The 25232-nt window shown below is 32.0% G+C and overlaps 1 protein-coding gene across 1 annotated transcript in view; it reads right to left on the bottom strand.

The window, feature by feature from the left end:
- LOC145258116 (beta-mannosidase-like) overlaps positions 1-25232 on the bottom strand; it is a 104908-nt gene that overhangs the window by 71109 nt on the left and 8567 nt on the right. The window lies entirely within an intron of this gene.

Raw genomic sequence — 25232 nt, 5'->3', positions numbered from 1 at the left:
TTTTTTTTGCAGTCAGCAATATTTCTTTTACAATAATAAAAAAAAAGTTAAAATAAGGAATTATTTACAGGTATTTGTCTCAGCTAAAAAAAAAAATTTAAGTTGAAACACAAAATGGCAATATTTTAACAGTTATATATATATATATATATATATAAAAAAAAAAAAAAAAAAAGTTTCAACCACCGATTGCCATAAATGTGCAGATATTTTCTTAAACGTAAAAACACTCTTGTGTGTGTGCGGGGGGGGGGTGATCTATCGATTATAGTTTTACTGGTAGTTTAAAACCATTAAGTATTTATTCTTTTACTAATACTACCAGCATTGGAAGATTTTGTTTTAAACAAAATCAAAATAAAAAAGATAATTAAAGGAATCGTTTTTGGCATAGGAAAATAGGCACAAATTTTTCCGATTCTGATACCTTTAAAAGTTCTAATTTTTCTGATTCCAATTAATCGTTGCAACACACACACATATATATATATATATATATATATATATATATATATATATATATATATATATATAAAAACGAGGGTAGGCGAATAGAGTAAATTCAATTCCATGAGAGGAAACTTATCGGGATAATATAAATCTCAACAAATTTCAATGGAGCTTATATAAGAGACAATAGGAGTGGAAAAGGAATTCACAAAAACTATATATCGATAAATATAGAATGATTCATTTATTTAATAAGGATATACATACATTTAGTTGGGGGATAAAGGGGACTCTTTATACCAAGGTATTTCGAAGCCTAATGTTTGTTGGTGCTACGTAACATAATGGGGATATGATGTCTAGCAAAGGAATCATCAGGAATTAAATAAATAAAATTATTGATGGTGTTAGGGAATCTATATTGAATTCTAAGATAAAGGAGGAGTATACTATGTAAAGTGTAGTGTACTCCTTTTTACACTACACTTTACATAGTACGCTCCTCCTTTATCTTAGAATTCAATATAGTGTATATCCTTATTAAATAAAGGACTCATTCTATATTTTTCAATATATAGTATTTCATTTTTCACTCCTATTGACTCATATATATATATATATACAACTATCAATAAGGGTTTTATTACTCAATGAGGAAGCTCTCCCCAGACTTTAGCCATCTAACTGTCCTGAGCTATCATGTGGGACCCATGTGCTATATCAGGTCGTCCCTCCATCTCGTTCTTCCCCTTTAGCCTCTTATGTTCACGAGGTGTCCATTCTGTTGTCCTGATAGACCATCTGTTGTCATGTTGTCTTGCTACGTGCCCTTCCCATCTGTGTTTGGATGTTTTGATGGCAGTATTGAGGTCAATAACTCCTGTTTGTTGGCGTATCCAGATGTTTGTCTTTATGTCTTGTAGAGTGATGCCTACCATTATCCTTTCCATCTTCCTTTGAGCTACTGCCAAGATTTCACGTTGTCAGGGCTCATGTTTCACTACCGTAGATCATCACAGCTAGTACATATTCATTGAAGATCTTCCCTTTGATGGACATACTTTTGGCTTCTCGTGATATTCTCCACTTTCCCAAATATATATATTAGTATTCAAGAAAAGAAAGGAAAAGAATCAGACAGAAAAGTAAAAGATTATAAATAATACGTTAGACCTGGTTGACAACGACTGCCACACAACAGGACAATGATTGAACAGATTTGGAATGTGAGGCAAATATCTCAATGGTTGAAAGGTCTTGGGAATCACTTGATCTCATGGACAATGATGCCAATTGGTGGCTTCGTTTTACAGTATATTAAACTACTTCTGCTTATTTAATACTGAATTAAGTAATGTTGGAAAAATGTTTTTAGGCTTCAAGTTCTTTATATTTTCAAATATTTATTTATGGTGTTTGACTTGATTTGTTTTTTTTTTGTTCAAGAAAAGTATTGTGTGTGATGTATATTGAGATTTGAGGTTTAGAAGACTGTGGCAATACAATTTAGACATTGGCTAAATTGAAAAAAATGTGAGCGAGAAACGAGAGATGGTTGGTGTGGTTGTTTTAATTCATGGCATATCAACCCTTTTCAGGCCACCTAATGCCGTATCCAGTAATTTTGGAAAAAAATTGGGTGCTTAAAATTCTTTATATCTTCAAATATTTATTCATGATCTTTGGTTTGGTAGTTTTGTTTTATGGCATATCAACCCTTTTCCATGTATTTAATGCCGAATCTGGTCATTTTGGTAAAAGTTTTAGGTTTCAGATTTTTGATTTCTTTAAATATTTATTCATGATATTTGGTTGGTAGTTCTAATTTATGGCATATCAAACCTTTTCGGGTCACTTAATGCTGAAACAAGTTTTTATGCTTCAAATTCTAAATGTAAAAGAGCTTTCTACTCCAGTAGTTTCTTCGCCAGAACCACTAGACTTGGAATTCCATTCCAGGTCCCTTCTTTCCCAACTGTACTGACATGCAGAAGTTAAAGTGTAACGTGAACTGACATCTTGCTGCCCAACTCCCTACATAGTACCCCAGTAGCTGTTGCCCCTGATAGTAGCTTCCTACACCAAAGTGGCAATGTGCCTTGTTTGGGGTGAAAATATAATTAAAAAAAAAATACTTATGTTTTATGTTCTGCATGAATAAAAATATATTTAAGCGTATCTTATGACCGGACAACATCGGGCAGCCTGCTAGTATGAGAATAAAAATCCCAGCAAACAATATATGTTCGTACTGTCAAAAAGCCTTTCTCCGAAAATTAATTTTTTTTTTTTTTTTTTTTTTTTTAAATATCTTAAACAGTCTAACGACACATTTTATAGAATATATCGTTCAATCAAAATCATTAAATATTTGCGAATTTAGTTTTTGTTTTAAAAAATTAGGTTTTAAATATTTACGATATCGATTTCTAATTTAATACTGTTTTCGTAAACGTTTTACGAGAAGATCTATTATATCTATAAAAGTGAGAATGTGTGTGTGTGTGAGGACACTTCTCAACCTATATACTCAGCTAATTTTTGATCTGGAGACTTTAAATTTGGTAAATAGGGTATTCAGACATGTGGAAAAATTTAATGGATTTTCATTCGGTAAAAAGGGGGCAGCTAAAGTGTCAAAATTTTAAAAATTGGAACATGAGAGTCATTGGAATTTTATCCGTTTGTCAACTGTTTTACGAATGTGCATGCGCGAATCGTTCACGTGACAGAATAAGGTTTGAAAACACTTTTTAAAGATCATGTTAAGCTGGCCGAATGGTTATCATACTTGACTCACTGTCTTTAGGTTTTGGTTCTGATCTCAGCTCGAGTATATCTTTTTTACTTATAAGAAGTGAACTGTTTAGAAAACAATACTCGCATGCACGTCTCAGTTTCTGTATGAATTAAAATATAATATTCATGCGTATTTTACGACCAGGCAATGCCAGGCGGCCTTTAGTCATTAAAGTCGATAAAATGAAAAAAGTTTTGAAGAAAATAACCATTATCTCTATATGCATTCATATATACGATGAAAAGTTGAGTATTAAGTGCTAACGATTCATCACTTATCAAGGCCAATAGGCTGCTCGAGGATAAAGGTAGATAAGTTTGTCAAGAGGACAGTGAAACAACAATGCGAGGTAACAATGGTTGTAACTAGTCAGAAAGTAGATTAGTTCGGAGGATGGTTCAACAAAAATTTGTTAACATTGGACTTGAAGACGACCATGTTGTAGTCAGCTGGGAAGCAGTCTCATGGTATTGTGTTCCACAGATGGATAGTTCTTGGAAACAAAGTTGTTCATGAAAGTTCTGTTTAGTTTTAAGAAAAAACAGAAAATTACAATTGTTGTAAGATTCGTAACAATGCTTGGTCAGAAATTACGTTATTCAAAAGGAATTTACCAACATTGGAATCAGCGTAACTAAAAGATACGCGACTATCTGAATGCCGGAATTAAAGGTGATTTTAGTCCATTATTCAAACCCAGTGACTAGCTGTATAGCTCTATTTAATCACACTGATGAGTCTTATTAAGATGAAACATGTGATTATCTATATATCTATGAAAGTGAAATTGTGTGTGTGCGTGCATTTCCCTACAAAACTACTGTCAATTTTCAGTCTACAGACTCGAGATTTGACATAAGGGGTATTGAGATTTGGGAAAATCTTTTTAATTGGCTTTCGGCCAGAAATTTGGCCGTTAAGGGATCAAAGTTCAACGATTTAACTCTTGAAAACTCTACCAAATTCCTCTGCCAATTTTGGGCCTAAACACTTGAAATTTTAGATGTAGGTTATTTGGACATGGATTTAACTTTATAATTTGATTTGAGCACAAAACAAATATTAAGGGGTCAAAATTGAGGTCAAAGTTAAAAAATTGATCTCTGTGGTCTACCAAATTACTCAGCCAATTTTTGGTCTAAACATTTGAAATTTTACATAAAGTGTATTCAGACATAGGGCAAATTCTTTAATCAGTTTTTAGCCGAAAATTTGGCTACCAAGGGGGCAAAGTTTAAAACCAAACTATTCAGCAAATTTTGGGTCTAAACATTTGAAATTGTAAATAAAGGGTATTCAGACATGCAGCAAGCTTTGTAATCAGTTTTGGGGCGAAGATTTGGTTGCTAAGAGGTTAAAGTTGAAAGAGTTGACCTTTGCAGACTCTACCACACTCCTCCGCCAATTTTGGGTCTAAACACTTGAAATTTTAGATGTAGGTTACCTGGACACTAGTCAAACTTTAATATATATATATATATACACACACACACACACACTTATACTAGACTATCCGTAACTCATGAGAAAAAGGAAAATTACAGTTCTAGGATTTCTAACAATGATTGGTACGTAATAGCCTTCTCATAAGTGGAACTTCGCTGGTCTGTATTTTTAATATATAGAAATCTATATACATACAGGGCAGTGAAAAAAAAATTATTCAGTCGAATTCACCAACAAGTTTTGAGAAAAACGTTGTAGCTCTATCTCCTTTTCTACGAAATGGCATTTTATATCCATATGCCTAGATCTCTCGTTTTTTACGAAATGGCATTTTATATCCATATGCCTAGATCTCTCGTTTTTTACGAAATGGCATTTTATATCCATATGCCTAGATCTTTGATTGATCATCCGTGCTCTGTGCTAAGACTATACTGGCTTGATCATCACAATTAATTACCACGGGGCTTGTAATCAATTCTGGCTCTAAAATAGTCTTCAGGATATTTTTAAGGTAGAGTGCTTCCTGGGTCGTGTGTGTGATCGCGATAAATTCTGCTTCACACGTAGAGAGAGATACAATCTGTTGCTTTTTAGATTTCCATGAAATAATAGGCCCATTTTCTGAGAGTCTGAAACAATATCCAGATACACTCCTGCGATCTTCTTCGTTTGCCCAGTCTGAATCCAAAAAACCTAATTTTAGGGGATTTCTTGATTTTCTACATACTAACTTCTGTTCTTTAGTTCCTTTTAAATAATGTAGGACTTGTTTAGCTCTGTCCAAATCCTCCATTTTCGGTCGTGATAATCTGTGACAGTTTCGTTACTGTATAGCATACGTCGGGCCTGGTTGCAGTCATCAAATATATAAGACTACCCATAATTTCGCGATATTGTGTCATTCATTATTTCAGACTGTGTGTATACTTTTTATTAATATAATTTTCGACCGGTGCAGAGCGTTTCTTGCACTCTCCCATTCCAAATTTTAATAGTATTTTGTCGATGTACCTCGATTGAGTCATCGTAACAAGTCCTTTGCTTTGAGTAAATTCTATCCCCAGAAACCAGGATATTTTGCCAAGATCGGTCATTTTGAATCTTTTACTTAATTTGTTCTTAACATCAGTCAACATTATGTCACAATTTGATGCGATTAAAATATCCTCGACCCACAAAACCAAAATCAGTAGTTTATCGTCTTTGTGTTGGGTATATAAACAGGGGTCTACAGCGCATTGTCTAAATTGTTGTTTAATAATATAATCATGGAACACTGTTCCAACACTGAGCACTCTGCTTTAGACCATATGACTTGTTAAGTCGCCACACGCTATTTTTATTTTTCATTATAAATCCCTCTGGAGGGGTAATATAAATTTCAGTCTATGGGGGCATTTTCTACTGAATAGCAATAGTCGATTTGATAATCTTTTATATTGTCGACCCCCCAAAAATTGGGTCGTCTTCTATTTCTTTTTTTTTTTGGATATCTCTCGACTTTATCATCATCATCATCATCGACACTCGTCTCCGTCATTTTTATTCTTTTCGTTTGTTCTAATTATTTGAGGTAATATAATTCCATCCTCTTCATATGACGGGTTTTCGTCTTTACAATTAAACGTGTTTGAATTTTACACACCGGATTCTTTTTATTTTATTTTTTTCGGGAAAAAAAAAATTAAATGTGCTGGACTGTTTTTATCGTATCCCAGAAATATACCTCTGTCAGCTTTAATATTCAATTTACTCTTTTTCTCTATATATGCGAAGCAAGTTGAACTAAAATATATGCATTCTGCTTAAATTTTTTTTTTTTTTTTTTTTACCGCAGAAAGATTCATATGGAGTTTTAGGTAGTGTTTTGTTAAAACACCTGTTGCGTATATAGGCTGCCGCCATAAGTGCATACGTCCAGAGGTTTTTAGGGAGTTTTGATTCAATGAGTAGGCATCTTGCCATTTCAAAATGTGTCCGCCACGCACGTTCAGCAGTCCCGTTTTGGTGTGGCAATCTAGGAGCTGATGTTTCATGCCTGATACAATGGTTAATTAATAAAAGTTCAAAGTCTTAATAGGTGAGTTCCGTACCGTTGTCAGAGCGAATACACTTGATTTCACCATAGGGGGCCATGTCGGCTAGATATTTCTTAGTTGCTAGCAGGGTATCAGATTTATTCTTTAAAAAATAAACCATTATTAAACCTGAATGGTCATCTACGAAATTCAACACATATCTATAATGTTCTCTGGCCATCGGTTCTACGGGACCGTTCAAGTCATGTAACACCTGCAACAAAATTTTAATCCATTAATTGGTTATTTTGTTTTTTCTTTAAATTATTTTTTACGACGGGTGTAATCGAAAATTTAGTAATATATATTTTTATGTATTTATTTTTCAAGACATTATTTTTATTAACCCGATCAAGGCAGAGATTACATTTTCAGTAGAATTTGTGTACAGCCTGGTGTCCATATTCTTTGATCACTTGTCACCAAATGTAGGACTTCTACGATATCATGACTGAAGGAAGGAGAACAATCTACCCTCCATGGATTAAATAATGGGTTCAGTTCGAAATTACATACAATTTCTCCGAATTCAAAAAGATGCACCCGACTAAAAAAAAAAAAAAAAAAAAAAAAAAAAAAAAAAAAGCACCTGACCAAAACGTAAATGTCAAATAAATAAAACATCTCAGATGAGTCGTTAGCAAAAATAGATCTGTTTGAAATCTGATCTTGCAACTTGTTTCATAAACATATATTAGATCAATAACAAAAAATAGAATTGGTTCAGAGATAGTCAATGAAGAAAAAAAATTACAAATTCTGATAAATAAAGTGAAACTTAAGAGAATAACATTGAATTCTCATGTAGCAGGAAAGAGACAGGAAGTCATTCTTTGATGAAATGGAAGTCTCTTCCCCTGATTTCCCATCATGAATCACGTGAAAAAAAAAAAAAAAAAAAAAAAAAAGGACTCATGTGGGCGGATTTAGCGATTCATGTGGAAATTTGCTTTTTCGGGATTAAAAAAAGGGAATAGAAAATTCCATTAAAACGGTAAAGAACTTGCATCGTTTTAATAGATCTAAGTTTTGAAAAAATGCTTTGACAACAACCTTCCCAAGAAGAGATATAAAAAATGTAACAAAACAAAAGTTCCACATTAAAAAAAAATAATCAACATCAACAAGTGTTTTATCACTCAATGAGGAACCCCTCCCTGGACTTTAGCCATCTAACTGTCCCGAGCTATTCACTGCCATGTGGGACCCATGTGCTTATCTTGGTCTTCCCTTTGGCTTCTTATCTCCATGAGGTGTCCATTCCTTTGTCCTGATGGACCATCTGTTGTCATGTTGTTTGGCTACGTACCCTACCCATCTGTTTGGATGTTTTGATGGCAGTATTGATGTCAATAACTCTTTGTTGGTGGATCCAGATGTTTGTCTTGTAGAGTGATGCCTAACGTTATCCTCTCCATCTTTCTCTGTGCTATTGGCAAGATTTCACTTTGGCGAGTTATCAGGGCCCATGTTTCACTACCGTAGACCATCACAGGTAGTATATATTCATTGAAGATCTTCCTTTTCTTTTCCTCTACAGAGTTTGATCCACTGTTCACTGCCCTTGAGAACCAAGGAGTGGACTCTGCATACATCACCTCGCTGAAAGACCTGTACAGTGGGGCTATCTGTACTTTAAAGCTCCATCGTGACAGCAACAAGATCGAGCAGGAGAGTGGAGCAAGACAAGGTGACAACATCTAGCCAAAATTCTTCACAGCCTGTCTCCAGGATGTGATAATCAGCTGGGTTAAGTGGGAGGCCAGGGGGAGTCAACAATGGCGAACACCTGTCACATCTCATCTTCGCTGATGATATAGTACTGATGGCACACTCTCCTCAGGAACTAAATGAACTTCTAAACGACATCCACTCTAAGAGCAAACCGGTCGGCCTCAACATGCGTCTTTGGAAGACTAAGATGATGTTAAACCAGCAGGCTGCCAAGTCGCTAATAATTGTTGATGGAAAGACCATTGAAGAAGTTGAAAGCGATATCTACTTGAGAAAGAAAATAATGAAAGATGGAGATCTCCTCCTTGAGATAAAGAGAAATGTATCATTAAGATGGGCAGCTTGTGGGAAAGTAGAGAATATCATAAGCCGAAAAGCAAATATGTCAATCAAAGGGAAGATCTTCAAAAAAATATTATTCCATATTTTTTTTTTTTTAAATATTATTCCATATTATTTTTTTAAAAATATTATTCCATATTATTTTTTTAAAAATATTATTCCATATTATTTTTTTAAAAATATTATTCCATATTATTTTTTTAAAAATATTATTCCATATTATATTTTAAAAAATATTATTCCATATTATATTTTAAAAAATATTCCATATTATATTTTAAAAAATATTCCATATTATATTTTAAAAAATATTCCATATTATATTTTAAAAAATATTCCATATTATATTTTAAAAAATATTCCATATTATATTTTAAAAAATATTCCATATTATATTTTTAAAAAATATTATTCCATATTATTTTTAAAAAATATTATTCCATATTATTTTTAAAAAATATTATTCCATATTATTTTTAAAAAATATTATTCCATATTATTTTTAAAAAATATTATTCCATATTATTTTTAAAAAATATTATTCCATATTATTTTTAAAAAATATTATTCCATATTATTTTTAAAAAATATTATTCCATATTATTTTTAAAAAATATTATTCCATATTATTTTTAAAAAATATTATTCCATATTATTTTTAAAAAATATTATTCCATATTATTTTTAAAAAATATTATTCCATATTATTTTTAAAAAATATTATTCCATATTATTTTTAAAAAATATTATTCCATATTATTTTTAAAAAATATTATTCCATATTATTTTTAAAAAATATTATTCCATATTATTTTTAAAAAATATTATTCCATATTATTTTTAAAAAATATTATTCCATATTATTTTTAAAAAATATTATTCCATATTATTTTTAAAAAATATTATTCCATATTATTTTTAAAAAATATTATTCCATATTATTTTTAAAAAATATTATTCCATATTATTTTTAAAAAATATTATTCCATATTATTTTTAAAAAATATTATTCCATATTATTTTTAAAAAATATTATTCCATATTATTTTTAAAAAATATTATTCCATATTATTTTTAAAAAATATTATTCCATATTATTTTTAAAAAATATTATTCCATATTATTTTTAAAAAATATTATTCCATATTATTTTTAAAAAATATTATTCCATATTATTTTTAAAAAATATTATTCCATATTATTTTTAAAAAATATTATTCCATATTATTTTTAAAAAATATTATTCCATATTATTTTTAAAAAATATTATTCCATATTATTTTTAAAAAATATTATTCCATATTATTTTTAAAAAATATTATTCCATATTATTTTTAAAAAATATTCCATATTTTTAAAAAATATTCCATATTATTTTAATTATTTCATATTAGTTAAAAATATTATTCCATGTTATTAAAAAATATTCCACGTAATATTTAACAAAAAAAAAAAAAAAAAAAAAAAAAAAAAAAAATTTCACATATTTTTTAAAAATTTATCCCGAACACTCCGTATATAGCATGAACACCGATTGAAAAAAGGTTTGTTTAGGACATCTTTATATCAATACCATAGTACCTTTAACGTACTTAGGTGTGTCATGGTTTTCAGATTACAAATTAATTGATCGGGAGATCCTATTTATTAAAAAGGAGGATAGAAGGTGATAGCATACTATGAACATTAAATTAGTATATATGGATATGCTTATTTAAATATATAGATATGCTAATTTAATGTTTGTGGTATGTTATCTATCCTCCTTTTTAATAAATAGGATCTCCCAATCCCCGAAAATGCAATGTAAAATAAAAATTAAAAAAAATGATGTTACTTTTAGGCCATACGTGAAACTAAAATATACCTTCGTCTTCTGAATAGGATCCAAGGGTAGTATCTGTTCTGTCTAAATATAAATATAGTATGATTGTGGGGTTTTCGTTTGCCCCGGGCGTCCATACAATATTGGAGATAAACTGTAATAAGCAGATATATTCTGACACTACATTAACCAGATTACTTAGATAAATAATTTTACAGTTTTTACAAAAGGGCTACAATAATATTGCAAGGTCTCCATTCACGCTGACCACCCACAGAATGCCCAGCAGCAATAGATGCCGCCGTGGAATTTCTACAGATATTGCTAGTTAGTAAAAATTTTATTAATGTTTGTTTATTCGTTTTAAAAGGAGTAAAACTGAAATGGCGATCTTTCTCTGCTTACCCAGGCATTGTTTCTTGTCACTATATTCAAGCAATGCCGGTTATCAATAATTTCATAAAAATCTGCCCAACCGTTTCGAAGTCCATAGGGAACGAACTCATACACACAAATTTCCTTTTATATAATAATTGAGATATGATTTAAAAATAAAGGATGTAAATGCCAACATTTCGCCAGTTTAACAGGCTTCTTCAAGAGTAAAGTGGTCCATTCTATTTTTTAGCTGGTTCAATTGATCATTTACGTCTTCCTTCTCCATTTTTAAATTATATGTTGCATATTTATCCTTTCATTATTCACTAGCCATACCCGGCCTCGCGTTGCTGTGGCTCGGTTTGTGTAAATGGAAACCCTCCTCACACACCACAAAAAAAAAAAAAGATAAAATTCATTTTTCTTTTTAAAGAAAAAAAAAAGTGTGGCAAACTTTTTTTTTTTTTCTTTACAGAAAAATATCTGCAAGTCAATAAGGAAAATAGTTTGAGAGAGAGAGAGAGAAAGAGAAGTAGAGTTGGGAAGAATATATACAGAGAGAGAGAGAGAAAGAGAAGTAGAGTTGGGAAGAATATATACAGAGAGAGAGAGAAAGAGAAGTAGAGTTGGGAAGAATATATACAGAGAGAGAGAGAAAGAGAAGTAGAGTTGGGAAGAATATATACAGAGTGAGAGAGAAGAAATAAAAACTGTTGTAGATAGTGTTGATGCCGTAGAATTTTTTCTGTTATTTCGGCACAAAAATAAATCTAGCGAGCGAGCGAGAGAGAGAAATAAAAACTGTTGTAGATAGTGTTCACGCTGTAAAATGTTTTTTACAGCGAAGGAAGAAATGTAAAAAGCGAGCAAGAGAGAGAAATAGAAACGTTGACACCATGTAAGGTTTGTTGTTTTTTCTTTGGCATTAAAAGAAATGTGAAAAGCGAGTGAGAGAGGAGTTGGAAAGAATATATACAGAGAGAGAGAGAAAGGGAATATAAACTGTTGTAGATATTGTTGATGCCATAAAATGTAAGAAAATGAATGCAGCAACTCAGAGGGAAAAAGTAGGCATCATTGCGACGCCATATTTGAATGTTACATTAGCATTCGTTTAACATGCAGATAACGTTAATCCAGAATATAGGAAGGATATAAGCTCAGCCAATCAGAATTAGTGGAATTAATCTAGGGAGAATTTATTTTGGAATTGGGAAAGGAAAAGATTGTTGTCTATGAGTTTATGATCCAGTTACAAAGGGTGCAAGCACAATATATGTATTGACTGGACTTGATATTTCAAGGGAAAACTACTTCCTCTAAAGATGGTTGCAATTAGAATGAAATGTAGGATTTTATCATAATGACTAAATGTGACTAAAATGTCATTCTTAAGTTACATAAGATAGTAGCTAATAATCTAGACATAATAAATTTGTATGTGGCAAAATCTACGGTACTTTGGTCCAGAGGGGAATTTCTGCAATCAAAATATTATGGGAAAATATGTTTATTCAATTACATTTTACCTTTTATTTATACCAATCCTTTAATTTATAAAGCTCAATGTAACTACAGAGCATATACAAATAAATGACATGTCTATATTCCAAATTCCAAGATGTCGACCATCTTACCGTTTATTTCTTTAAATATGTTTAAATGCTCAATTCTTAACAGCACCTGTTTATTAGTGCAGAATCATTTATATAATTATGTTAATTTTTTAAAATTTTATTCTGCCCTTAACTCATCAAAAGAAAAGATTGCTTAACAAAAAGAAAATGACTTCAATTTCTCTTCAGATTTTGTAATTATGACCAAAGTCTTATTTTCTTTTAAAGTTGATTTCCTTTTCTTCTGATGTGTCAAGGGCGAAATAATTTTTAATTTAACATAATTACATCAATGATTCTGCGCTACGAAACAAGCACTGTCATGAATTGAGATTTTCAACATATTTTAAATTTTTGTCATGTATATATATATATATATATATATATTATATATGAGAGAGAGCACCGCATTGATAAACGACTTGTTTTGCACATTAGTAAATCTTACTAATGTCTACTCATCCATTATTGTACTCTATTACAAAAAAAAAAAATTTTTTTTCTTTCCTTATACTAACACTTTACTTCCAAACTCGTTAACAACGTTGTCTATTGTATCTCTCTTATCAATTTTATACATGAAACAAACTTTTTTAGTATTTTTTGTGAAAGAACTAAAGAATCTTTGTTTTGTGACTTGCTCTAGAAATTGCTCAAAAAAAAAAAAAAAAAAAAAAACCTGATATTTTGCAGAGATTAAAAAACTAATGTGCGCATTTTATTTTGAACAAAGGAACCTTTGCATTCTCGTATACCAAAGCGATGGCTCTATGGCAAAGACATTGACTTGAAAATACAAGATCAACAGTTTAACATCCCAATCCTCTTAAAAATCATTAAATCATAAATACTATACGTATTTCTATAACTAAAGAATTCAACCGCACTCATCCTGCACGAGAAACAGCAAGTGAACCACACCATTGTCAGCGTTTGATCAAACGTTTCAAAAAATCTGGCTCAATTGCTCCACCGTGAGAGATGTGGTCGACGAAAGAGTGCGACTGATGAAGAAACAACTATGATTTCGGCAAATGTTGTTAAAACCCCGTGAAATCAGTTGTGAAAATAAATCAGGAGCTATTGATTAGCAAATCATCAACACATCGTATTCTTAAGACAAATGTCAAAAGATCAACACTGAAATCCTCAAGAGAGTAAAAGACAGTTTTATAAAGAGAATTGATGCATGTATCAATGCAAATGGTGAACAATTTAAGCATCTACATATTAATACCGTAGTACCGTTAATGTACGTACGTCACGGTTTCCAGATTATAAATTATTCGATTGGGAGATCCTATTTATTAAAAAGGAGGATAGGAGCTGATAACAGTAAATTATTATATAAATACGTTAATTTAATGTTCGTAGTATGTTATCACCTATCCTTTTTAATAAACAGGATCTCCCGATCAAAGACGCAATGTAAAAAAAAAAAAGAAAAAAAAAAAGAAAAAAAATGATGTCGCTTTTGGGTCGTACATGAAACTAAAATATACCTTTTTGGTCGTCTGGCTAGGATCCAAGGGTAGTATCTGTTCTGTCTAAAGATGGTATAATGATATCGTGAAGTTTACGTTTTGCGCCAGGCGTTCATACAATGAAAATATGTCAGACTCCTACAAAGATATTGAATATAATCCGTACTAACCATATGATATCTGACACTACATTAACCAGATTACTTAAATACTTTTAGTTTTAACAGAAAGGCTACAATAATATCGGGGGGGGGGGGTCTCTGTGCTGAAAGTCAACAGAATACCCAGCAGCAATATATTAAATATGAAAGATGTTGCTGTAAAATTTCCTGCTAGTTATTATGATAATTGTTCTATATAAATAAAACAGAAGATATGTGGGTGGGTGTGTCTGAAAATATTTAACCGATATAAACTTTTAAACTACTAGTCACATAATTAACAGGAAATAGTAACCATATACCAAGGTTTGGATGGGTGAATAATGCATACGATATATGTCTGTACAAGTTGGAATGCAAACTGTTCGTTTCAACTTGCCGGCATATTTTTTACTTCTTTCTGCGCATGCTCAAATTCAATTCATTTTTTTTTTTCAAGTCGTTTACTATTAAATCTTTCTTACCTATCTCTTGATAGCTACATCAGTAGCAGTTGGAGTGCTAAATGTTTTGGTTTCAATTCTAGCTGATAATTTACTTTTTTTTTTAGTTTTGGAAATCAGTACTACATATTAGGTACAATATAATCTTTATATAAATAAAATGAACTAATTTTTTCCGTCTGATTTTGACCTTAATAGGATTAAAAATCAAGATATTTCATGCAAATATAATATGCACAAACGGCAGAACAATATCTGAGGTGTGTTATAGGCTTATTATTTCTCAAATTCCTCGATAATCTTAGATTTCTATACTTTTTCTGCTGAGAAGTCACGGCCAAAATCGGTTAAGATCAATGGAAGTGGTAAAATATTTTCTCTCTTATAAATTCCTCCTCCCCCTGCCACCACTTAACACCGTTTGGGGATCGTTCACAAGGAACAGTTGAGAAGAGAACACCGGTTTGGCTTCGTAGTTCTTTCATGTGAAGTTATTTAAAATCACTAAACTAAGTTGTAGTGCTCTGTGGCGTAGTGGTTAGCGTGCTGGACAATTCACATTATATTTTCACGTTCGCGCCGACCTACCGTAGTCGTTTTTTTTTTTTTTTTTTTTTTTTTTCCTAAACAACTGGAATGGACTTTTCTTGGTGGCCGAACTGTTAACGTTGCAGATGTTTTGTTTTTTTTTCACACTTTATTTTCCTACTTTTACTCATGACTCCGGGTTTGATCCTTCCTACTTACCTACCATAACATTTTTTAAAACTCCCCCCCCCCCGTACCGGAAACAAACACTCGGGCAACGCCGGGTACCCCCGCTAGTATTCAATAAAGAATTGACTATGCATGAATTAAAATGTCCTATTTAAGCGTATTGTACAACTCGGCAAGGATGGGCGCCTCCCACTAGTAATGAAAAAAATGAAATAGATATTCATATTGATTTTTAGAAAAATCTACATGGTGCGCGACTTCTGGAACACCTTACATATACATTATATATATATATATTTTTTATTTACACACATCGATCATGTTTAGTCTGCTATGAAGACAGGCTTACCTTGGCAGTTAAGCGCTAGTCAGTGAAGAACCTGTGGTACCATTTTCTATGGCGTCGAATGTAAGGAAGCTAACATAGGTAAACCATCCTCACCTGATGCATCGAACCAAATTTACTATGCAGGCCTTTAAAAGGTTAACACACCCGTCATGTGGCAGTTATAAGGTGAATAGCACGTGGGTGGTGGAGAGGGTGACAGGTCTCCTCTGCAGAGTAGTTTCAGTTTGCAACCGACGAGCAACTGCAACGAACCGATTCAGTTTATTTTAGGCTAACTTACCTGAGGCTGAAACACGTGTCATTTGATAAAATTAAATATTTAAGAATAAATTAATGTTGAGACACTTAATAAAGACCTGTTTGATATTTTTTTTTTAATTCGCTGTAGAATACTACAAGAATTTAACAACTGTTAACCTTATAACTAAAACAAGACTTCCCGGACAACAAAATCAGTCGATGAAGCCAATGTGGCATACCAATTCAAATGCCCCTTGGGAGAATGTATCTCCGACACCAAGAGCTACATTGGACACATGACAAATACATTGTCCAGACGATTGACTACACATTTCCGATACAAGCTCGATTTGCCAACACCTAAAACAACATGGCTGCCCACATTCCCAATTTAGAAAGGTTCTAGTTGAAAACACAAAAATCATCCATATATGGATTCAAACATTAAAAGATTAAAAAATATTCGAAGAACTATTTTTAAGAATCAAACAACCAAAAAATAACAATGAAAATTTTGAAGATAGTAATATTTTGAAGTGCCTTGGTATGTAACCATCCAATATATATGCATATTATAATGTAAAGTTATAATTATTAATTAAAAAACAAACAAATAAAACTAATTTCTATGACATTTTGTATAAATTAATAAAAAAAAAATGTATAAAAAGAAAATTAAAAAATTACAAAAAAAAAAAGAAGAAAAAGCTCATTAAGCAAAAACACTTCGTGCTGTTTAACAATACTTATCTGAATGAGAACATGCTGCCTAAATACACAATATATATATATATATATATATATACACACACACTAGCAAAAGTATCCGTCGTTGACTGGGTTCAAAAACAGCCTACAGAAAATGGACTCTGATTTATGAAAGTATGATAGGTTATGAAAGGAAGGGTTGTAAAGAGATAGCTTCGAATTTGGGGGTATCAAAACCAAAGCAAAATATGATGAAAGTAAAAAGAAAATAGATAAACCCCATAATTTATTATACCATACCTGTTCACACCGAAACACTTATCACAATATTCTGTGGATCTATATTAAAAATACCTTGTTAAACTTTGTGAAATATTTCCATTCTATGGAGGTCAGGCGCGAACGAACACCCTATAATTTTATTATACCATTATTCTTCAAACTGAAACATGATTATCAAAGTATACTTACGCAGATAGATATGAAAAGTCTTTAAAGTTTGTGCCCATTTCCATTCTATGGAGGCCATGCGAACGCAGACCCCACAAATTTTATTATACCATCCCTATTTAAGTTAAGAATACTTAAATAAGTAGGTTTTATGTACATTTATATCAAAAACACTTGTAAACGTGTTTTTTTTAATTTTTAAATTTTTTATTTCCATACTTTGTGGACCAGGCGTGAACGCAGACCCCACAATTTTAATGAACCACCGTTCTGCCAGATCAAACATACCCGTTCCTGTGTCTCGATACATCTATCATTATATGTAATCAGTTTTTTAAAATAGTCAACTATATAGGAGCCTATTCGTGACCAGACATACACAGCTTTATATATATAATTTTTAAAACAGTAAATATATATTTAATATTTTTAAAACAGTTCATCGTGTGTGTGTATATATATATATATATATATATATATATATAATTTTTATTTATATAAACAAATAAAATATTACAGAGGTCAGTCAGGACCAACAAGTCTTCATCCTGACTGACCACTTGTCTGAAACATTAGCATGTTCAGTGTAGCGACTATGTAATATTTAATTTGTTTATATAAATAAAAATAATATATTTTGCTCTTTTTTATTGAGCACTCTTAATAAACTTGCTTTTAATTTATGAGTTTCCCTCCTGAATACCTTTAACTTGGTGTGTGTGTATATATATTTCCCCAAAATCTCTGGCCTTGATGGAGAGGGGACTAAAACTTGTAACTATGGTTTCAAATGATCTCAAATAACAGCAAGGGGAGACTATGTAATATCTCCCCTCTTTTGAAAATAGGGTACAATTATAAATATCACCAGTATCAAATAATCCTTATACATTGTGAAAATTACTTTATGTATTAAAACCAAAAAGTCAGAGGTTTGGGGGAAATATCAGATATTTTGTAATCCATATGCAAAACTAGAAAAACAAATTATGATTGAAACATTTTATGGCTGTAAAAAAAAAAAAAAAAAAAAAAAAAAAAAAAAAAAAAAAGTGCCAAAAATAGGCTCCGAGTCATCCCCTTAATGTGTGACCTTAAGGGCAAATGTCATAGCTCACTACACAATTCAGTCATTACCTTTCTAACTCGCCTTCATTTGTTAAATTCAAATGAATAGTCGGAGATTTGAAGTTATAAAATTGCCAAAAAAGGTGGTGTATCTCTTTATATATATATATATATATATATATATATATATATATACACATACATACACACACATACATACATACATACTGGTAGCCATATTGAATATTGAAATTTTCATATCTTTTGTTCTATGGGACGAAACTACATGAAAAATTGAAGGCTTTTTAGAGATGATAATACTATTTTATGGTTAAAATTTTTTGACAATTGGTAAAAAAGAATCTATATTTTCAAACCAATAAAATATGCTCAAATTTGTCTACAGTTGTATATATATATATAGTGTCCTGCAGGTCAGCTTTAGTTTTACTGCCTCGGTGGTTTCCCTTGTGGCTTTGCCAGGACACTGATTATATATAAGTGAAAGTGTCTGTGTGTACATTTCCTTATGCAATAACTGTCAATTTTCAGTCTACAGGCTCGAAATTTGATATTCAGGGTAGTGAGATTTGAGAAAATCTTTGTAGTCAGTTTTTGGCCAGAAATTTGGCTGTTAAGGGGTCAAAGTTCAACGTTTTGACCTTTGAGAACTCTACCAAACTCAGACAATTTTGGGTCTAAACACTTGAAATTTTAGATATAGGTCCCTTGGATATGGATCTAACTTAATAACTTGATTTGAGCCCAAAACATAAATGTTAAGGTCATAATAGGGGTCAAAGTTAAAAAAAAAAATTGACGTCTGTGGTTTCTACCAAATTACTCAGACAATTTCTGAAATAAATAAAAAAATTTTTAAAAATGGAAATTTTTAGTAATATGTAGAATTACAACAAAATTTATTGTTTGACAAAGGAGTCCTTTTGGAGGGATTAACGTTAGGAAAGGCATTGAGCCATAAACTTTTAGTTTCAGAGAAATTAGGATTGTTTTGCAACTGCAAAAAGCCAAACCTATGCAAATCATGAAAAGTTATCTAGAATCGCACAGTCTGTGAGCGATAGTAAAGCACATTTATGATATATTCATGTCTAGAATATCAAAGCAATAATTGTTGGCTAAATTCCTGTGAACATGAGCTGATATTCAATTTTGATGTCACACCTTAGCCTCTCTCACACACACACAAAGGAATTTTGATGATCAATCTTGTAATATAAGTAGCTAAAAATAAACCAGCTTTTAGCGGTTAAAATCGTGGCAGTTTTTTTGGGGGGTTATTTTAACTAGATGTTCATTTGCTTCTCACATTAGCAAGACGCGGCCAGAAACTTCACATTTACTCCAATATCCGTTTTACATGTATTCGACAATCCCTGTCCACCTCAACTCTTCTACATCAACTAACCAAGTATTTGCGTCAATGGTTGTGATTGGGCAACACTTGATTATTAAAGAGGGTCACTCAACAAAAATTTTGTATTAGACTTGAAAATGACCACGTTGTAGTTAGCTGAGAAGCAGCTTTGCGGTATTGTGTTCCACAGACGAGCAGTTCTAGGAAAGAAACTTTGCTCATAGAAGTTTAGTTTAGTTTTAGGTAAAGAGAGAGAGGGGAAACTATTGAGAGTGGTTGTAGCTAAAGGAGTTTTTGTTAATGTTTTATAGGGGAGGGCAGGAACGATAGATCAAAACTCAGTTGAGTCGTTATAACTAACTGATGATTTCATCTATAATATAAATCTCACTAGTCTGTTTAAATGTATGTATGCATGTTTTTATATCTGGCCTAAAACTTTCGACAGAGGCGACGGATTTTCACAAGATTGTTATCATTTTGAAGCTCGACCCTTTGGATGACAAATATCGAAAAATTGGCCAAAAACATTAATTCCTTCACTCTCAACTGGGCACTTTTCTACAAGGAGGGATCGCTTTTTTCGTTTTCGAAAGTCATCCCCTCTTTTCGATAGTCTAGCCTTAATTTAAACTTACGTCACTTCCGGTTTGGTGATGGGCGCAATAGCAAAGACGTCACGTTTTTTTTTTTTTTTCATGTTTCTTTCCTCCTTCACGGCACGTGTTCAAGCCTGCCTGCCTACTACCACTTTTTTATTTTTATTATTTTGCTCAACACACCTCCAAACACCCAGGCAACGCCAGGCACCCAGGCTAGTTTTAACATAAATGTTACGTTGAAAAAACATGCAACTGCTATATAGATGAAAGCTCTGCTGTTCATGACGCTTAGTGCATTTTTATTTTCAGGGATTGAGCGGTATTCATTGATGCACAACGCCAACAGCATTTGTGGCTTATACTGTGTGTGTGTGTGTGTGTGTGTGTGTGTGTCTATATATTTATAAAAGGTGAGAATATATGTGTGTGTGTGTGTGTGTGTGTGTGTGTGTGTGTGTGTGTGTGTGTGAGGACACTTCCCAACCTATATTCTCAACGAATGTTTCATCTACAGACTTAAAATTTGATATATAGGGTATTCAGATATATGGAACACTTTAACCGGTTTTCATTTGGAAAAATGGCTGTAAAAGGGGCCAAAATTAAAAAATTGTTACGTAGGGGGAGATCATCAGATTTTTATCTGTTAACTGTTTTACGATTGCGCATGCACGGTCATGAAACATAGCAGCTTCCTTATGTTAAGGAGTAGGTTTAAAAACACTTTAAAAGATCGTGTCAAGCTGGTCTAATGGCTATCATATTTGACTGTCTTTACGTTTTGGTCTTGATCTCAGCTCGAGTATTTCTTTTTCTTTTTTTAACTTACAAGAAGTGAACTGTTTAGAAAACACATAAGGCTCGGTTTCTTTTTGTTTACTTCATTTTTTTTTTAAAAGTAATTTAACGTTAGTTTAATTAATACCTACAATATTTCTTTTCATAATGAGTAAGAAATATGCTTTAATTAAAATATATTTATGTGTATTTCACGACCGAGCAACGCCGAGCGGCATATATATATATATATATATATATAAATATAAAAAGATAAAAAAAAAAATTCGATCCCACATTTTGCTAATTCCTACCCTCTGATGAGAAGGAAAGTATTTCTTCGAAACTCCGCGGATTAAGGACTATCCACTTATCTAGTATTTCCTTTTCAGATTAAATATGCTTTTAACTCATTTCAAAGTGTTTTTTAACATATTTTATTAACTGTTTGCTCATTATATATATATATATATATAATGAAACACTGAAGTGCAATAATAATACAGGCTGTATAATACTATAAACATAAAATCCAAACAATTATTATCAATATTTATAAGACAATTCTAAGCAGATAGAGAAAGCTCAATATGTGAGATAGAGCAAAAATATAAATGAAAATTTTGAGTTAAATTTTGTAGAATTAAAACAGAATTTATTTTTGGACAAAGGAGTACAGATAATTATTAAAGTATTTTCCTTAATCCATGGATTTTCAATGAATGGATCATCTCATCGAAGAAAATGTTAGCAAAATATATACGAGTAATTATGAATTTTGCTTATCAGCACATGAAAATTAAAATTGGATGTCTTCAAGTCCAACATAAACAAATACCTGATGAATCGCCCCCTTAAGACACTTTATCAGATCTCCATTACTAGCGATTACTACGATATTATCCCATTGATTACTGTACACGCAATAACCCTTATCCCTGAGTGGTCTCCAGGCCTTGATAAGTGGTGACTTCCTTGTAAAAAAAAAAAAAAAAAAAAAATTGAAATGAAAGATTAAGAAGGAAACACAAGGATGAAATAATGAATATACAGGAACCATCATAAAATTCAATGAATACTGGTATATTCCAGAATGAGTTGCGTTTTTTTTTTTAATATCATATTCCAGGCTGGGAGGTAAAATTCAAGTCATATATTTAGTAATCTATCATTTCCAAAGCGGTAGAATTCTTTGAAAGGTCTTTCGAATAATTAGAGATCCGCGTCGGCAAAATGTTGGAGTGAATTAACTGAAAAGCAGTATTTTGTGAACTTGTAGCCGATAAATTTCTTCTGTTGTAAATTTATATTAAGGTGATGTATATTTTTTTTTCTATGTTTTGAAGTTTCTAAACGTGAAATTATATTATAAAATTGGATAAACTAAGAGAGTCAGATTCTCAATTGCTCTCATCGGCGTTCAAGTCTAATTTTCTCTAAGCTGTATCTAGTTCATGAACCAATTTGAAGTTTTAAAAGGGAGGAAGGGGGAAATGTGGGCACAAGAAAAAGAGAAGTGGAAAAGATTAGAACCTCTCTCCGAAGTAGTTTTTTTTAAAGCCAGACAAGAGAATTGGTACTTGCTATGATTAAAAAAAATCATACAAACCAGATGATGGTCGTATAAACCATAAATGGTCGTAAAGATTAAAGTTAGGGGAAGGTAAAGGAGGGGGGTGCATGTCCGTGATAGTAATGACGTTTTACAAGTTCTGAACTTTATAAGCAGATGTGTGAAAAGGCTTAGGTGTGAGATCAAAATTGAATAATATCAGCTCATGTTTACAGGAATTTAGCCAACAATTATTGCTTTGATATTCTAGACATGAATATATCATAAATGTGCTTTACTATCGCTCACAGACAGTGCGATTCTAGATAACTTTTCATGATTTGCATAGGTTTACCTTTTTGCAGTTGCAAAACAGTCCTAATTTGTCTGAAACAAAAAGTTTATGGCTGCATGCCTTTCCTAACAATATCCCCTTAAAAAAGGACAAGTATTTTGTCAAAACATCATCTCGCTTTAGTTCTTCAACTAGGGCATTGATTGTGCTTACCTTTTTTTTTTTTTTTTTACTTGGGAGTCACTACTTATCAAAACCCATCTATAAGCCACTCGAGGATAATGGTTAATAAGCGTAAGGTGGTAGTGTAGTAATCGTTAATGGTGTAAATTATGTAAAATTTGATTATAGGGATGGCTCAACAAAAACTTGTTTACATCTATACGGACGGCTCAACAAGAAATTATTTACATTTACAATGTTGTAGTCAGCTGGAAAGCAGAACAGAGTTCCACAGACTGGCAGTTCTAGGAAAGAAGCTTTGTTCATGGAATATGCGCTTAAATTTAGTCACATATAGAGAATGAGGGAAACCATATATAGTGGTTGTAGCTAGTCAAGTGTAACTCATTTGGGCGGGGGGGGGGGCTTAAAGCTTAACCCGCACGTGAAGGTAAGTTAAAAGATGATAATCACTTTGTGTAAGACTGATAAGACAACGCATATGGATGAGAACTCAGATGCGGAGGAAATATATTTGGATGGCTGAGCTATTGAGGTTGTTAAAAGTTTTGTTACTTTAGCAATACCATTGGAGTACAGGGTGGAGCAGGTGCTAGTGTGATTGTAAGAATTACGAGTTGATGGAGTAAACTGTCATTACTAACTAGCAGAGTGTTACCACTGACATCCAGAATAGTCTATTAGGCAGGTATATGCAGTGTGAGGATATATGGAAATAAAACATGGCCAAGGAGATTGAGGGCATGCGTTGCATGAAGAGAAATAATAAGAATGATAAGATAGATGTGCAATATGTCTTAAAGGCAGGGTTAGATATTATGAACTTGGAGGAAAATTAAATCTGGATAGTATAATGAGATGTGCAGAAGAGTAGACTTCGATGATGAGGATGGCAGCGATTCCAAGCCATACTCTCTCAACCTTTTAGTGTTCATCGTATATCAACTACAAATGAATGATTGGTCTGACAGAGTTTATGTTTACATTAGATATGTTGCTAAATTGTGCACATAACATTTTAAATGAGTTTTTCATTTCATTTTGGTTTGACTGTTTTACGACATATCAAACCTTTTTCAGGTTATTTAATGTCGGATTCAGTTATTTTGGAAATAGTATTCATGTTACATCCAGTTATTTTGTTGAAGGTTTTTATCTTTCAAGCTTTTTGTATCTTTAATCGTTAGTTTCTAGTGTTTGGTTGTTTTATAGTGGATTTTATCGTTTTTGTTTTCTGCCCTGCAGAACATGAATGAGTTTTGCAATGGGAGAGGGAAAAGGGTTACAGTATTAATGTTTGGTACATTTTAAGTTAGGAAATCAGTCAAGAAGTGGGGGAGATAGAAAGAGAAAAGGGAAGAAGGAAAAGGGGGAAAAGGTGGGTTGTTGTTTTTGCAGAAAATAAGTTTTGCAGAAAATAAGTTTTGCAAAAAAAAAAAAAAAAAAAAAAAAAAAGCATCAATGTTAGGTGCATTTCATCTTAGGATGCACAATATCTTCAGACAGCCTGATCTGGTAGCACCAGTAATTTCATTTTCATTTGATCGAAGTTCTCAAAAATCAAGGAGACCCAATTCCTGGGTCTAACACTTGAACTCTTTATGCGATACATAGATATTCGAATATTCCATAACATTCTTTATCTCTCAGATGCCGAGTTAGTAAAAAAAAAAAAAAAAAAAGAAAAAAAATCACTTGGAGAAGGTACACTTAAGGCAGACAAGTTTTCTCCTGTAAGCCGACAAGTATTGTGTTCTTGAATGTATATATAATTTATACAATGTATACACACTGACAGTTCTTTCATCGCTATTCTCAAAATCAACACAGACGAATTTATCAATGTATAAATTTTATTTACAATTAAGTTTCTTGTTTATTGAAAAAGAACGAGAGAGGGGGAGAGAGATACGCTAGTTGTAAGGGATTGGTTGGTGTGTGACGCAACAATGGAGAGGGGTCAAGATGTCAGTCACGCTTGCCACTGTGTTTTCTCTCTTCTGTTTTGTTTTTCCTTCTTATTTAATCACAAATCGACATTCCTGGAATTGTAAACATCAAGATATTACATTCTTCTTTTCTATTTTGCATTGCACAATTCGTCTCCTGACCTTGGAATGTAAACAGTTCTTTGTTTTCGTTTTAATTACAAT

The sequence above is a fragment of the Euprymna scolopes genome, chromosome 33, assembly GCF_053919585.1.
Source record: "Euprymna scolopes isolate OS-2025 chromosome 33, ASM5391958v1, whole genome shotgun sequence".
NCBI classification, from domain to species: domain Eukaryota; kingdom Metazoa; phylum Mollusca; class Cephalopoda; order Sepiida; family Sepiolidae; genus Euprymna; species Euprymna scolopes.
The sequence above is the reverse complement of the archived record's forward strand: the minus strand, read 5'-3'. Positions and strand labels throughout refer to the sequence as shown.